The sequence below is a fragment of the Oryx dammah genome, unplaced genomic scaffold, assembly GCF_014754425.2.
Source record: "Oryx dammah isolate SB20612 unplaced genomic scaffold, SCBI_Odam_1.1 HiC_scaffold_25, whole genome shotgun sequence".
NCBI classification, from domain to species: domain Eukaryota; kingdom Metazoa; phylum Chordata; class Mammalia; order Artiodactyla; family Bovidae; genus Oryx; species Oryx dammah.
The window spans coordinates 87,394,878-87,404,320 of record NW_024070209.1 but is presented as its reverse complement, the minus strand read 5'-3'; the positions used below and the strand labels follow the sequence as shown (position 1 = coordinate 87,404,320).

The 9,443-nt window shown below is 43.9% G+C and overlaps 1 pseudogene; it reads left to right on the top strand.

The window, feature by feature from the left end:
* The first annotated feature begins 3,986 nt into the window (after window positions 1-3,986).
* Window positions 3,987-4,613, top strand: LOC120852288 (annotated as a pseudogene).
* The last annotated feature ends 4,830 nt before the right edge of the window (window positions 4,614-9,443 follow it).

Below are 9,443 nucleotides of genomic sequence, written 5' to 3'. Positions count from 1 at the left end.
TATTACACACATGCCATGCACAGACTCACACACACATACCATACACTCACACACACAGTCACACACACAAACATACCACATAATACATACATATATCACACATTATACACACATATGCACACACCTCACATGCACTCACACATACAACCTCCAGTCAGCCTTTCTGTGCACCACTTTAAATATGACATTTCAGGATCGCTAGGTATTTGAGAAAATGTTTCAGCAAACAAGAGGCCAAAATGACCTGAGAGAAAAAAAGAATTCAGAGGAAACAAATCAATGTTAACATGAGTTAATGTCCTGAGATGAAAAAAACATATTATAGCCACAATAACAGGATTTTTTTTAAAGAAAGGTGTCATCAGAGTGCAAGAAAGACCTCATCTCTTTGAAATTAAAAACAGATAAGTCAAAAAATTAAGTCAGTGGAAGGACAGAAAGCTAAAGTTGAAATCCCCTCTAAAAATAAAAGGATTAAGATGGAAAAGGAGAAGCGGGTATAAATGTCAAATATTGAGACTTCTCTGGTGGCCCACTGGTTAAGACTCCGAGCTCCCAATGCCCTGGTTGGAGAACTATTATTAATAAGATTCCACATGCTGCATGAAGTGGCCTAAAAAATAAAAAATAAATGTTAAATATCACTGAGGAAGTCCAACATCTAACTAACAGGAATTCAACAGAGAAAAGAGTGAGAAGAAATGATCAAAGAATGAATGTGAGGAAATTTCCTCAAACTGAACTATAAATCCCCAGAAAAAAAGGACTCCTCAAATACCCAACATAGCACATGACGAGAAGACCCAAAATAAGACATATTATAATAATGAAAGTTCACATTACTGAGCATAAAAAAAAATCGTAGCGACTTCTGGAGACAGAATGGAGAAGATAAGGATTTGGATGCCACATGAGAACGCATTGACTTCTCAAAAGTAACACTGAAAACCGGTGATTCAACAACAAATGAAGAACACCTGAGAAAGGAGAGAAAGATCTTCTAATGCTTTCAGTAAATTTAGAGAGAATAATGGACTTCAAAAACGACCACTGCAACTAATATATGAATAACTGATTTAGGCAAGAATCATCCATAAATGTGGAAACTAGTTGTGGTGTCTCACCCCAGATTACTTCCTTTGAGACAACTCTTACCATGAGCTAGGCAATTCATGTTTGATCACCTCAGCTCCGTGAGCTGGCTACCACTGTAGTATCCCTGCTCTACAGATTAGGAACTATCCATGGCCACATGTTCTGGAGATAGGACTCAAATCCAGCCAGAACGGTCCCTCATCCCCCAAACCTCATGACCTTCTGCCTGGGCTGAGAAGGGACTCTGGGGTGACGCCAGCCTCAGGGTGACCAGGTGTCTGGTACCCTAAACTCTAGTGGGTGAGAGCGGACAAACTATGGGGGGTATGTGTGTGGCTTTGGGGGCCCCATGGCAATTGCCACTGGCTGGCCATTGAGGCGAGATGTGGACAGGACAACAGCTGTTGCTCTGGTTCCTCATCAAGCCTCCTGCTTTGCCTTTAAAAGCAGAGTTAAGGGAGTGTTATCTGCATTAGCCAGATATTCATCTCCTCTCTCATCCTTCCCTTGTAAACACAGACGTGAACCACTCCAGTCACCGGAAAACTCGTATCTTTCTTCCGGGAGCAGCCATGAAGACCAGGACCCATCTCCTGTGTTCTCCTTGCAGTTCAGGGCCAATCTACACACGGCCTGGATTCAGCTGTTCCCAGTTATCTCTGAATGAGCCCTATAAATAGCTAGAGATGCCCACAGGATTACAAGAAGGTTTCCCTCATGCTGCTTGGATGGTTAAACATAAACATTCCAGAACACTACCACTTTGAGAATCCTGCTTTGAGAAGTGTTTCTTGTTTCAAGGATCGCATAAAAGTGGAAGGGTTGCAGGGCCTCTGTCTTTCTCTGGATAGTCCCAACTCTGAAGCAGCATGTCTGTTTCCTGCTTTGGAGGAACATCTTTATGGATACATGAGCTCACATGACGGCCAATGGAGTTTGTTGAATAAAATAAGGATCCCATGCTATCAATTTTTCAACCAACAGGGCACCAGTTTTATTAGAAGCTCTGCAATAAAGACCACCAACAATAAGGAGACAAACTCTTACAAAACTATAGCAAATAGAAGTTCTAGCAATAATTAAATAGTCAAGATTGACTAGCAGGCTTTTGGTCAATTTGATGATCATTTTTGATAAAATGTCATTCTTCTCCTGGTTTTCAAATCATCCTTTATTTATTGCTTTTTCATGCTGCCTCATTTACCTGGAGACCCTGATGCTGGGAAAGATTGAAGGCGGGAGGAGAAGGGGACGATGGAGATGGTTGGATGACAGACTCAATAGACCTGAGTTTGAGTAAACTCTGGGAGTTGGTGATGGACTGGACGGCATGCGGCAGTCAAGGAGTCAGACACGACTGAGCGACTGACCTGAACTGAAAGTGATATTTAAAAAAATGTTTTTCATACAAATTAAGTAGAAAAATAAAAATAGCCCCAGAGTGGCATTTTTAAAGATTGTTTATTGAGAGTGCATTATAGTATCTAATTGAACAACAACAAACAAATATTAGTTCTGTTTACAAAATGCTCACCGCATGGATAGATTCATGTTTTTCGGTTGGGTGAAAAATTAAAGGAGGCGCAGGGCCGGGCTCTGGGAAGGGGGGCGGTGGCCGCCCCTCCCCGCTCCCGAGGCCGCCACGTCGCTCACGTACCGCCCGGCCGAGCTGCAGAGCGGCGACTTGGCCCCCGGGCGGCTCCTCGGGCGCAACTCGGCAGGAGGCTGGCGCGGCGGCTTAGCGGCGCCGCCTCGGCCGGCCGGCCGGCCGGGGCTCCAGGCGCACGGCGTTTCAGGCCAAGGGCAACTTCTACGCGCGCCTCTCGCCGTCCCCGCGCGCTCCAAGAAGCAGTTCCTGGACCTCGGATCTGTGCATGCTTGTGAAAAGACTTCACTTTTGTTTCTGCGGCAAGAGTTGCCTCTGAGATTGGCAAATATAATGAAAGAAGTAAGTCTCCTTCCAGATAATCTTCTCTGGACACCATCAGTTCAGTTGCTACAGAGCTGGTAGATATCCAAGAGCTTCTTGAGTTTAAGGACAAAAGTGCTGAAGATGCTAAAACTTTTTATGAGTTTACAGATGCAGTGATACGGATCAGGAACCGACACAATGAAGTGATTCCCACAATGGCTGAAGGTGTGGTTGGATACGAGGAGAGCTCTGGGGTGGATCCTGTCACCAGCCAGAATGTTCAGTAATTTCTGGATCGTTTCTATGTGAGTTGAATTTCAATTAGAAAGTTACTTAATCAGCACTCTTTATTATTTGGTGGAAAAGGCAAAGGAAGGAAGCCTATCTCATCGAGAACACCTTGGAAGCATAAATCCAAACTGCAATGTGGTTGTTATTAAAGGTGGCGATGTGAGAGCTGGACTATAAAGCAAGCTGAGCACCGAAGAATTGATGCTTTTGAACTGTGGTGTTGGGGAAGACTCTTGAGAGTTCCTTGGACTGCAAGGAGATCCAACCAGTCTATCCTAAAGGGGATCAGTCCTGGGTGTTCATTGGAAGGACTGATGTTGAAGCTAAAACTCCGACACTTTGGCCACCTGATGCGAAGAGCTGACTCGCTGGAAAAGACCTTGATGCTGGGAAAGATTGGGGGCAGGAGGAGAAGGGGATGACAGAGGATGAGATGGTTGGATGGCATTACCGACTCAATGGACATGAGTTTGGGTAAACTTCGGGTGTTGGTGATGGACAGGGGGGCCTGGCGTGCTGCAGTCCATGGGGTCACAAAGAGTCGGACACAACTGAGTGACCGAACTGAACTGAACTGATGAAAATGCTAGGCGTCTGTGTGATTTGTATTATATTAAAGAGTCAGGGAAAAAAAGCCAGACACGACTGAGCTGAACCGAACTCTCCCAAACTATAACTGAAGAACTAAATGAATACAGTGAGAGCAAGGATGGAGCATCACGCCAACAAAGGTGTTTACCCACCTATTCAGGTCCACGTCACACTGGGTAAGGAGGATTTGACTGTGAAGATGAGTGACTGAGGAGGTGGTGTTCCTCTGAGGACAACTGACCGACTCTTTAACTACACGTACACCACTGCACCCCGGCCTCATGTCGAGATGTCCTGAGCAGTGCCCCCGACTGGTTTTGGTTATGGGTCGCCCATATCACACACAGTAGTTCCAAGGAGACCTAAAGCTGTCTTCCCTAGAGGGCCGTGGGACAGACGCAGTCATCTCCATTAAGGGCTTCCCTGGTGGCTTAGACGGTAAAGCGTCTGCCTGCAATGCAGGAGACCTGGGTTCGATTCCTGGGTCGGGAAGTTCCCCTGGAGAAGGAAATGGCAATCCACTCCAGCACTCTTGCCTGGAAAATCCCATGGACAGAGGAGCTGATAGGCTACAGTCCATGGGGTCGCAAAGAGTCAGACACGACTGAGCGACCCGGTGTATAACAAAGCTGCCTGGAAGCATTACAACACCAACCATGAGGCCAACGACTGATGTGTCCCCAGCAGAGAACCAAAAGACATGACGACATTCTGCAGTGCCTAGACACATTTGGGGCCCCTGGAAAATCCAGACGTGGCTTTTTATTAAATTTGGAAGGGGTGGTATTCAGAAAAAAAAATTAAAGGAATATCGCCTCTTAGAGCAGAACAGTTTATCTTAGCTAATTAACACAAGAGGGTGGGGCACTTATAGCATGATGACCTTGGAGTTCAAGGTCACTGAGAAAGACTGTGTGTTCCTGTGATGCCACAAACTGTCAGAATGTCTGAAATATGCCTGCAGTGTTTCAGGTTGAAGTTTGAACAAACCCATGAGGCCTTTGGGCTTCTACAATTTAAAATAATTTTATCAACTATCAACTCTCCCCACCCCAATTCCTCCCAAGTTTTGCTGTTTTGTCAGGTTTGATGAAGACATTAAATCTAACTAGATATGTTTTCACCCTTCCCTAAGCCAGAACACATAAGCTTCCAGAATACATGTTAACTAATCTGGACTGTATCCTTTTTGCAACAGGAGATCGCTTTCATCTCTTTTTTACTAGAGAAGAAATAGCTTTACTTAGTCAGAAGGTAAGTTGGAGACCCAAAAGAAATCTTTAAACATTTTAGAAACATTTTTTAGGTCATTTCAGTTCAGTTCAGTCGTTCAGTCATAACCCCATGGACTGCAGCATGCCAGGCCTCCCTATCCATTGCCAATTCCCTGAGTTTACTTAAACTCATGTCCATTGAGTCAGTGACACCATCCAGCCATCTCATCCTCTGTCATCCCCTTATCCTCCTGCCTTCAATCTTTCCCAGCATCAGGGTCTTTTCAAATGAGTCAGTTCTTTGCAACAGGTGGCCAAAGTATTGGAGTTCCAGCTTTAGCATCAGTCCTTCCAATGAATATTCAGGACTGATTTCCTTTAGGATGGACTGTTTGGATCTCTTTGAGTCCAAGGGACTCTCAAGAGTCTTCCCTAACACCAATTGAATCTAATTCAACCCCATTTGAGGATTTCAGCATCAAAAATTTTGAATGATAACAATGCACCATACAAAAACCTTGTAAGGGAAAATTCCTGCTTTACAGATGAAGAAAATGACACTCTGCTATTTACAGCATTATAGTGAATAAATAACAGTACTGGTATTTAACCCCAGGCTTTCTCTCCCTCCACTCCTCTCCTGTCCAGATGCTATCCCAGATGGTAACACCTGGCCAGAGGTCACCAACTAGACTCCCCAGAGGCCCAGAGAAGAGCGCAGAGATGACAATATGCATCAGTGGGTTTTAGTCCCATACAGAATCTCGGGACTATAGTTTACCTTTTCTGTTTTTCCCAAATTTCTCACCTGGCTAGAGGCTAATTTGCCTCGGATCCTATTCTGCTGTCTGGTATGCAGTGAGCTTAGCAGAGCAGATTCCATCTGCAGGTGAGGCCAGCCACGAGTGGAGTAAATTCAGTTCAGGGGAGGCTGATAGCACCCCACTTGCCACACACCTAGGCCACGTCTTTACCTCCTTCAGCTGAATTCAAATGCTGGAGTGGAAGAGAGCGATGCTCTGTATCTAATTCCTCTGAAGCCCCACAGCCATGGAGTCTCACTGGTTCCACATAATGGAGCTTCTGGCCTGCACCTGATGGCCTTCAGCTCCAGACTGTCCTCTCTCCTGTGACAGTCCCTGTGTTTTGTGACCTGCTCTCTGGGTTCAGCTCCCAGTGACCTGTATGTGTCACAGCTGGCGGCCGTGATCCCCTGCTGGACGTCATCACCAGCACCCAGCATATAGGACAGTTACGGAGTCCAAGCTCATACTGCTCGCTGCAAGACGGGCCAATAAATCGAGAGACGAGTTGTTGGGGCAAGAATAGCAATTTGACTTGGCAAGCCAGCAGACAGAAGATGGTGGGCTCGTGCCCCCAGAGAACCATCTTGCTTGAATTGGAATTCATGCTTCTTTTATACTTAAAGGAAAAAAAAAAGGAGAGCGTAAAGTCAGACACTTCCCAGTACCCATCAGCCTCTGGAGCGGGTGTGCTAATTTCTTCCTCCTGCAGTCATTTCACAGGTGGGCTTGGTCAGGATGCTAAACAACGGTATTTAGCTTAATGCTCATTATCTGGGAGGCAGAGTTCCCAGAGATGGCCCATTATGCGGAATTTCAGCTTATAGGCAACATCTCTTTTAGTGATGAACTTGTAATAGAATACGAAGTTTTCCCCTATTACAGAATGTGCCCAATAAACACATTTAGTGAAAGAATATAAAAGTTATATTTTATTCCCTTAAATAGAAGTGTAATTTTCTATTTGGGTATAGGTTTTAGAAGTGGCCCACCCATCAATAGTGAATCAGAAAGTGTTTGTTTCTGTTTCTCCTTCAGAGCACAAACAAGCAAAAGATGTGTTTTCTGGCCCCAAGGATCTTACAATTTTGTTCATACATATTTTAAAAATTTAATGCATAATCATTCATGAGGGTATATGATAAATGCCAAATCAGTTGCACATATAGGAAGGGCTATAAATCATCAAAAGGAGGGTTGTCTCTGTTGTATAAGGGAGCTTTATGATAAGTGGACTTTGAAGGATGGATGAGGTTTAAAGAGAGGAAGTGACGTGAAGATGATATTTAAATGAGGAGAGGTGTGGTTAGAAAAGGAACAGGATGTGTTTAAGAATACAGAGTATGCTGGGATGTTTGGAGAAAAAATTTTAATTAAGACGCAATAAGAAATAAGGTTGAAAAGGTAAGAGCCATGTAGATTATACAGAACCTTTTCATTTTATAAGAAATAAGTATGTATAGGTATAACCTTTAAAAATTGTGAATCACTATATTTTGTACACTCATAATTTATATCACATTGTACAGCAACTATACTTTGATTAAAAAATAAATGACTAGGACTTCACCAGTTGTCCAGTGGTTAGAAACTCATCTGCCAGAGAACTTTGATTCTTGGTCCAGGAAGATTCAACATGCCTTGGGGCTACTCAGCCTGCCTGCCACAATTACTGAAATCTGTGTGCCTTAGCAATAACCTCAGATATGCAGATGACACCACCCTTATGGCAGAAAGTGAAGAGGAACTAAAGAGCCTCTTGATGAAAGTCAAAGAGGAGAGTGAAAAAGCTGGCCTAAAACTCAACATTCAAAAAAAGAAGATCATGGCATCTGGTCCCATCACTTCATGGCAAATAGATGGGGAAACAATGGAAACAGTGAGAGACTTTCTTTTCTTGGGCTCCAAAATCACTGCAGATGGTGACTGCAGCCATGAAATTAAAAGACGCTTGCTGCTTGGAAGAAAAGCTATGACCAACCTAGACAGCATATTAAGAGCAGAGACATTACTTGGCCAACAAAGGTCCGTTTAGTCAAAGCTATGGTTTTTCCAGTACTCATGTGTGAATGTGAGAGTTGGACCATAAAGAAGGCTGAGCACTGTAGAACTGATGCTTTTGAACTGTGGTGTTGGAGAAGACTCTCCAAAGTCCCTTGGATTGCAAGGAGATCCAAGCAGTCCATCCTAAAGGAAATCAGTCCTGAATATTCATTGGAAGGACTGATGCTGAAGCTGAAACTCCAATACTTTGGCCACCTGATGCGAAGAACCGACTCATTGGAAAAGACCCTGATGCTGGGAAGATTGAAGGTGGGAGAAGAAGGGGATGACAAAGGATGAGATGGTTGGATGGCATCATTGACTCCATGGACCTGAGTTTGAGCAGTCTCTGGGAGATGGTGAAGGACAGGGAAGCCTGGTATGCTACAGTTCATGGGGTCACAAAGAGACGGACTTGACTGAGTAACTGAACAACAACGTGCCCTAGGCCCCGTGCTTCACGATAAGAGGAGACACCAAAATAAGAAGCCCTCACACTATAGCTTGAGAGTAGCTTGCCACAACTAGAGAAAACTGGAGTGCAACAACGAAGACTCAGCACAGTCAAAAATAAGAACAAATAAATAAATAACTCTTTTTAAATGAGTGAAAGAAAAAAAATAAGGTCTTCCCTGGTGGTTCGGTTGTTAAGACTCAGTGTTTCCAAAGCAGAGGGCCTGGGTTTGATCCCTGGTTAGGGAACTAAGATACTAAATACCACATGACACAGTCAAACAAGAATACAAAAACAAAAAGACATGTACATTAGTTAAAATTACTTTGTGCATAATATAATAAATTCAAGCTAATTTAAAAGGCAAGAGGAATTTCTTTTGCAGAATTTGGAATATCTTGCACATGGTAATTACTTTGTATATAGTTTTTACATGGAATTGAAGTTTTAGAATAATATTCCTTTAAGATGAATGGGAAAATAAAGAGAACAATAGATGTGATGAGAAGGAAAGAATGCTGGTGAGAACAGTTATTAGAGGACATTGAGCTCAATAAAAGAGAAACTCAGTTCAGTTCAGTTGCTCAGTCATGTCTGACTCTTTGCAACCCCATGAATCGCAGCATGCCAGGCCTCCCTGTCCATCACCAACTCCCGGAGTTCACTCAAACTCAACATCCATTGAGTCAGTGATGCCATTCAGCCATCTCATCCTCTGTCGTCCCCTTTTCCTCCTACCCCCAATCCCTCCCAGCATCAGAGTCTTTTCCAATGAGTCAGTCAACTCTTCGCATGAGGTGGCCAAAGTAGTGGAGTTTCAGCTTTAGCATCATTCCTTCCAAAGAACACCCAGGGCTGATCTCCTTTAGAATGGACTGGTTGGATCTCCTTGTAGTCCAAGGGATTCTCAGGAGTCTTCTCCAACACCACAGTTCAAAAGCATCAATTCTTCGGCGCTCAGCTTTCTTCACAGTCCAACTCTCACATCCATACATGACTACTGGAAAAACCATAGCCTTGACTAGATGGACCTTTGTTGG